Genomic DNA, 7726 nt, shown 5'->3' on the forward strand with positions numbered 1-7726 from the left:
AACCAGTTTGGAACCAGTTTGAAACCAGTTTGGAACCAGTTTGGAACCAGTTTGGAACCAGTTTGGAACCAGTCTGCCAGAGTAATTTTAAACAAAGCGTTTGTTTAAAGAGCCTTTTTGAAACACAATGATTTCAGTCTGACTTCAAACTGAAAAGCTGCTGGAACACTGACCTCCTTTAAATCTTATTTTGTGTGTGTTGATGTTTCTGATGATTTTACTCATCAAAAGTTTGAAACTGGTTTTCTGTCTTTTATGTTTTAGTGTTTTTATGACATAAAGAACTTTGACCTTCCTTGTTGCTGAAATGTGCTCTATACTTAAACCTGACTTAGTTTTCCTAAAGTTTTATGTAAAATAAAAATGTTTATTATCATTCTATGTTTCATGTATCTGCTGATCACCTCGTCTCTTCGTTGTCGGTCATCCATCCTTCGTTCATCTGGTCCTCTGATCTTCCAGACTTGCTGTCAGCGTGGAGACGTTTCTGTGAGACGCTCAGACTGACGCAGACGCTGCACAGAAACTGAAGGACTTCAGAAGTCGGATGGTTGTGTGACCTCTGTGCTTCTGGCTGTCGACAGATTTAAAGCGACAGGACTGAAGGGCGCAGATGTTGCAGCTGGAGCGTTGGATCCGTCATCAGAGCGCCGGCCGGCAGACGCCACAGATTAAAATCAGTTTATAAACTGCTGAGGTCTCATGAGACCAGCAGCACCAGTGTTACCAGTTAGAAGTTGAGCCTGAACCTTCGCAGCAGGGCGGCTTGTGTAAATGATTAGGGAGATGATTCAGGAAGCTCTTCAATTACAGCGTCAGTGTGGAGTATTTACAGCAGAACCAGCCGGTTGCTAATGAAGCTCTCAGCTGAAGCCATTATCAATCCTGATCTTCATCCGTCACCAGAGACAATTATTCCTGCTATCGACGGCCCTCAGACGTCTCCGTCCCGAAACGGCTCCATTTAACCCAACCATGGATTAATCGTGTTGTTATTTGTTGGCCAATTTGCATGTAATTATTTAATAGCCAGCGTTTGTTTAAAGAGCCATTTTGAAACAAAATGATTTCAGTCTGACGGTTAATGACTCATCACACATTTCCTCTAACAGCTTCCACTCACTTTATGGGAGCAGTTTGGAGATTATCTCTCACGCCGACATCCAAACTGTTGGTCTGCAGACTCAAATCATTTTCTGAACTTTTTCTTCATTACCTTGTTGTGGTTTTTATTAAATCTGGTTTATTTACATCTTTGCCTGATGTTGATCATGTCCGTTTGCAGCAGTAAAAGTCCAGTCGTCTTGATTTAACCAGATTAACATCCTGACATCCTGCAGCAGGTTTTCTGCTTCGTGTTTTCGCCTGCAGCATGACTAAAGCCAAACATCAGAACATCAGAACAGCATCAGCATTTAAAGTCCTAATTTAGGTCTTTATTTAATGCTGGTGACTAAATATTTCAGCTTCCAGCAGCTGTAATGTAGGATTATCGTGTTTCTCCAACAGTTCTGATCTGAGATCTTCCTGTTTTCTGATACTTTATGAAACTCAGGATGTCCGACAGTCTGACCTGAAACTAACGTCGCTAAAGTCTCCGATTTAAACGCTCCCTCTGCGATTTGGCCACAAACTCAGCCTGTTTGATATTTAATCATATTTCTGTTGTTGTCAGAATCTAACAACTCTTTACTGTTTGATGGAATGATTTTCTGGTCCAAATGCGACAGATCCCACAGCGTGACGGTGAAGTAATGAGCAAAGTCCTCCAAGAAACGGATTCACTGAGCGAAAAAGTGACTGGGCGATAAATCACATCATAGATGGATGGATATTAAAGATTTGTCCTTTAAATGAGGGGAAAGTCAGGACACCCTGTGTTCTAAAGGAAGATGTTTAGTTAACTTCACATTTGGTCTCCCATCCACACAGCATGACACTTCCACCTCCGTGCTTTGCTGCTATCCAGAGTAAACTGGCCATGTTCGTCCTGCAGCTTTCGGTCCAAACACATGACTTGTTACCTGCAGAGCTGAATGATGCAGATTTGCATCATTCTGGAACAAAACGGAAAGCTGCAGGATAGTAGCCTTTACTGTTTATTTACACACATTCATATTCAAGAAATATGAATATATATTCAAATGAGGCTCGTTTGTCAGATTAAAGTTTAGAAAATAAACTTTCAGCCGTTATTAAAAGTATTTTTCATTAAGCCTTTTATTTACCATCTGTAAGCAAAAATCTTACATTTTTTATATATTTATTGATTTGTGTAGGTGTGTGTGTGTGTGTGTGTGTGTGTGTGTGTGTGTGTGTGTGTGAGTGAGAATCGGGTCGGTTCTGCTCTCCCATCCACTCTTCTGATCAGATAGATTTTATGAAACAGAAGCTGAATCACAGAAACATGTTTCTCTGCAGATCCTCCTGCTTCACAGACATTCAGATTAACGCAGGAAGGATCAACATGAAGGTGATTTTATATTTCTGAATAAAAACATTGAGAATGAAACGTTTCTGTTTTACTCTGGAAGATTTTTGTGATCCGTTTACAGCAGCAGATATGATGAATAGAAAAACTATAAATCTGACCAACAATGAAGGAAGATTCAGTTACTCCAGCGCCTCTAGTGGCGTGGGGTGGTAACACCATTAACACAAGCACATCACTAAACTAGAATACCACAGTGTTTATTCACTATTAAATCCAGCATCACTGCCACCGTAAAAGATTCTCTAATATATTATTTTCTTAATCATGTAGAGCTAAGAGCTTATGGTATTTTGATTTTGTAATGTAATTTTATTAGTTGTGCTACCAACCCCACGCCGCTAGAGGCAGTAGCAGGTCGGAAAATTTGCAATTGAAAAGCAGATTTAGAAGTACACAGAAAGCTTCAGAGTTTAAGAACTGTGAGCTGCGCTGAAGTAAATAAAAAGAAGTTTAATATGCTGAGAGTGAAACTCCTTCCTAAAAATGAAGATATAAAACAGGTATCAAAAGAAAATAAAACCGGGAGACCGCGGATAATATAGGAAACAGCGCCCCCTTCCCTTCCGGAATGCAATGGCAATGACCCGTCCCTTTCTGTTTGCTGCAGCGTGAGAGGAGCTAGCAGGGGATGAGCAGCTAGCTGGTTTCAAGTGAGGAAGTCCTAGTAAACTCTAATAACCGAGTTGACAGAGTTTCGGCTTGAAGCTGTTGGACTGCGCTTGTTTTCTGTCGCTTATTTCCTCCAGAGTTATGGTGAAGCTAGCTTAGTTCGCTAATAAGGACTACTGCAGTGTTTCTCAACCTTTTTCAGCCCACCGCCCCCACAGCCTTTGCAAACGACTGAGCTCTGCAACATTAAAACATGGATAGAACTGTAACTACATTAATCATAACTCTTCTTCTCTTCAGTGTTTCTGGTGGTGCAGCTCTGTGCTGCCTTCAGGAGAATGGGACATCAGAGTATCATCCATAAAACTTCACCCTCATGGCATTTATTGTGCTAACCAGAGCTTTCAGTGGAAAAACTAAAGTTCCAGATCCTTTTAATGCCATACAAATATGAGACAGAAACATGGATTATATCTTTATATAGACCTGTCTATTGATTATAGATTAATAGTTTAACTGGACAGAAATTACAAAGAACAAATCTGGTTCTTAATCAAATCCTAATGAGTCAAACTGAAAGTGTCATGGAGTCATCAGCCTCATGACATTAACACTGATATGAAAACTTAGATTTAATAAATTTATTTCTTCAATATAATTAAAAACATAAATTAGTGGTCAGTTCTTTACTGTTATGGTCTGTAAGACATATTTACTCTCAGTCCCTCACTGGGACAGGAACGTCTGCAGCAGTGAGCTGCTCACGACTTCCTGCCTCTTCAGCTCCTCCTCTCATCAGGATTCATGTCTGAATTACATCCTCAGCTCGTTTTCACTCTGATTTGTTCTTTCAGCTCCTTATGGTTTCCTTTCGGCTCCATGAGAAACTAAACTGAGCTCCCGAGTCGCAGGAGGAAGCGTTGCTCTCTCTCCCCCCGATCAGCCCCAGATCGCAGCCACATGCTGAATCCTCTGAGGGCTGCACAGATCTGCACTTCTGAATTGTTTTGCTGTAAAAAGGATTTCCTAATATCTGAAACTGATCAGTTTGTCTAAACGAGTCAGAGCTGCAGCAGCTTTCCAGACTTCAGCTGTAAATTCATCCTGAGCGCAGAGACACTTTGATGGGATTCTTTTAAATGTTTCCAAAGAAAATGACCTTGAAGCAGTTCAGGTTATGAAGCTGACAGTAAGAACATGGAGGCGACTGCGTATGGAGGCCTGTTGGAACATCACACAGATTAACAGCAATAATTAGTTATTTAGTTACAAGATAAAACATGGGGTTCGTTTTTCAGTTTCACCATATTATTCATTCATTTAAAAATGTCACAGATTCTAATTAATATTTAATCAACATTAAATATTTAGTTCACAACCTAAAAATTTAGCACCGATTTTGAGCTCCAGACTAAATTTTTAGTTAAGAAGCAAAATATTTAGCTCTTAGTTGGCTAAATATTTACTTTGGAGCTAAATATTTATATAGATATAAATATTTCCATTAGTGTAGAAAAGTTTACGATTCGAAGAAAAAATTTAAAGAGGTTTAAGAATATTCTGCAAAAGTTAAGAGAAGAATCAGGGAAAATGTTCATCAGGACGGTGAAGGAGGCAAACAGAAATCTGCTCTTCCCGGGATGTGATGAAGAGGAAGGGAGAGAAGAGGAGAGCCGCCCCCTGCAGGGAGATCAGCCATGAACCCGGCTGCTGGGAGAGAGCCACAGAGCGATCCGATCAGTGTGCAGGCAGCTTAGCCGAGATCAGAAGTTAGAGGACCGGCAGGTGACGTTCATCAGGGCAAAGGTCAACCGATGGGATCAGTGACAGAAGAGAGGAAAGGTTTACATTAAAGGAATAAAAAGCTTTAACTTTGGACCGACTTCTGGACCTGAACTGATCCGATAAAACCACCAGCATCAACCAGACGCAGCTAACCTGATATTAACCCAAACATCTGAGTCGCATTTTGGCTCTAAAGCTCAGTGGAGATCCGCCAACCAGGAGGATCATCTGGTAACCAGGTTTTATCCAGAGGAAGCTTCAGCCTGGACTCCAGAACCCGAACAGAACCTCCGGCTGATCTCCGCCGTGCTGCGTCTTTCTGTCTACAAGGACCAAATCATTCAGAGCCTCACAGAAAACAGCAGAATTACAATAACTTTTATTTAACAACTAAATTATTAAAGCACTTGTTTTTTAATCCTGATTCTGTTTGACAGAAGCAAAATATCCTGGAATAAATTCAGCATAAAAGCTTTCATCTCGTGATGCTCCACCAGGTTTCCTTCATCGAGCCGTCCTGAACACACCGTCGTCTGACGGACGCGTCGTCTCATCTTCGTTTTGATGAAAACTGATGGAAGGACGCCGCAGCTTCAGCTGACATCACTTCCTTTGTGATTATGAAACTTTACCGCCACGCAGTCAGCAGAACGGAAACATCAACAAATCGCATAACTTTCTTAAATATGTGTTTCTATTACAAACATGGAAACTGCTTTGAAGCTGCACACTGTCCCAGTTTGATAAATACAGGAAGTGAAGCGTTAAAGTCCGTCTCCCTGAACTGGGATTTTAACTGATGGGAAACGATGCCGGTGGCCGGACAGCATGGACCATTTACTGTCCATCATGTTTGTTTTAGTAGCCAGAGGACTGAGTGTGAAACTCATCAGCAGCAACGCTGCGACAAATCACAACAAACTCCTGCTGGCTGGTTGGTTGGTTGGTTTGCACCTTTCAAAGCGAGTAGCTGCGGGTAAAAACAGGATTTAAGGATTACCACCTTGGATAAATGCGACGTCGCTCACAAAGTCGGCCTCTGTCTGATGAGGCGTCTGGTTCAATCAGCCACGATCAGGTGACACTTTTTAATTGGTTAGCATTTAAATGGTTATAACCTGTCAGGAGGAGTTAATGGGAGACATGGAGGAGGATCTATGAGGCGGGGTTATGTGGAGAGTTTGAAGCAGAAAGTGTGTTACATGCAGTGAACAGCAGCGTCTGTGTTGATGTTGTAATGAGTGAAAAGTTTTAACTTTTGAGTCTCATTCTCGTTTCTAAAACATGAAACTGAACAAATCTGGGCTGAGAACCTTTTATACAAAAACACGTCCTGAAGAATCTCCGATTAAAAAAACGTTTTGAAAATAACATTTTAGCATTTCTCTTTTTCAAATGTTTTTCTTTGGTCTGATGTAATATTCTAATTTTTAAAGCCATGGTTCATTAATCCTATATCAAAATGGCCGCCATTTAAAACGGTTTGAATAATGTTAATATAATGACTGACAGATCCTGTTAGCACGGTCCATCTAATATTAGAAATCATATTCTGCATAAAAACACAAAATGACTGAATATTATGACACAATAAAGATTACACTTTGTAGATATGTAGTGTTTTAGCTTAGATTCAAAATAAGAACAGGCAGTGAAAGACGCAGATTAAATTAAAACTTCAAAGGAAAGAATAAAGCAGGAAGAGATTTTATTCAACCAAATGAGAAAACTATTAAGACAAAAATGAGAAGGAAAAATACAGAAATGTCAAACTAAAAGAAATGGACAGAAAAACAAGGAAGAGCAAAATCAAAATTATTCTGGAAACTAAGACCTGATCAATATCCTTATATGGATCAATATCCATAGAACATTTAGACAGGAAATCAGACGTTTGACCAGCTGACCATGAAATAAATTAGTTAAATGGAGGCAGAGGAATTAAAAAAACTATGTTGATAAAGTTTGGACCGACTTCTGGACCTGAACTGATCCAGAAGTCCAGAAGTGTTTATCAAAAAACACTTTGATAAAATGTTTTTTGGCTGTATCAAAAAAAGGCACGCCACACTTTTCAGATTATTCAAAAAACTGTTAAAAACCATGAACTCTTTTCTGAAAGCTCCTGCCCCGCTCAGCGCCTCCTGCAGGCTGATCTCCTGGCTGCATGCCTGTCCAGAACCAGAACCAGAACCAGAACCAGAGCTACAGGCTGTCTGAGCAGAAACCTGATGACCATAAAACCTGAGAGGCCTGGCAGGTTGAAACAACAGAATAAGAACAAATAAAACATTCTCTGTTTTATCTGTCAACTCTGCAGCTGTTCTGACCTGAAAGGAAGAAACAGACGGGCAACGAGCGACCGACTCGGTGGGTTCTGCTTCAGGCCCGCTGGGCCGACGGCGGCTCAACTCATCCATGAAGCTGCAACTTCTGCTGCGTCCCTGCAGTTAAAGGTCCGTCTGTATATATTTACATTATTGGTGATAAAGTCCCAGCTATGTGTCTGGTAACAACGTTAAGCTATATTTACATTTAGTGAATAACCTAATCTGATACAAGACGTCGGGTCCAGTAATGCCGACAAATCAGGGCAGAAAATGCCATTAAGAAGCCAAATGAGTTTTAATTACGTCTCATAACCAGACAGAGCAGATCTGTCAATCTCAGGCTAACTGGGCCGGAGGGAGCGGGGCGAAGGGGTTCAGGGGAGATGGAGGGGGAACGGAGGGGCACCGGGAGAACGAAGGGGCACTGGGGGAACGGAGGGGCAACAGGGGAACGGAGGGGAATGGAGGGGCACCGGGAGAACGGAGGGGTATGGGGGGAACGGAGGGG

The sequence above is a fragment of the Poecilia reticulata genome, linkage group LG19 (genome assembly GCF_000633615.1).
Source record: "Poecilia reticulata strain Guanapo linkage group LG19, Guppy_female_1.0+MT, whole genome shotgun sequence".
Classification (NCBI taxonomy): Eukaryota; Metazoa; Chordata; class Actinopteri; order Cyprinodontiformes; family Poeciliidae; genus Poecilia; species Poecilia reticulata.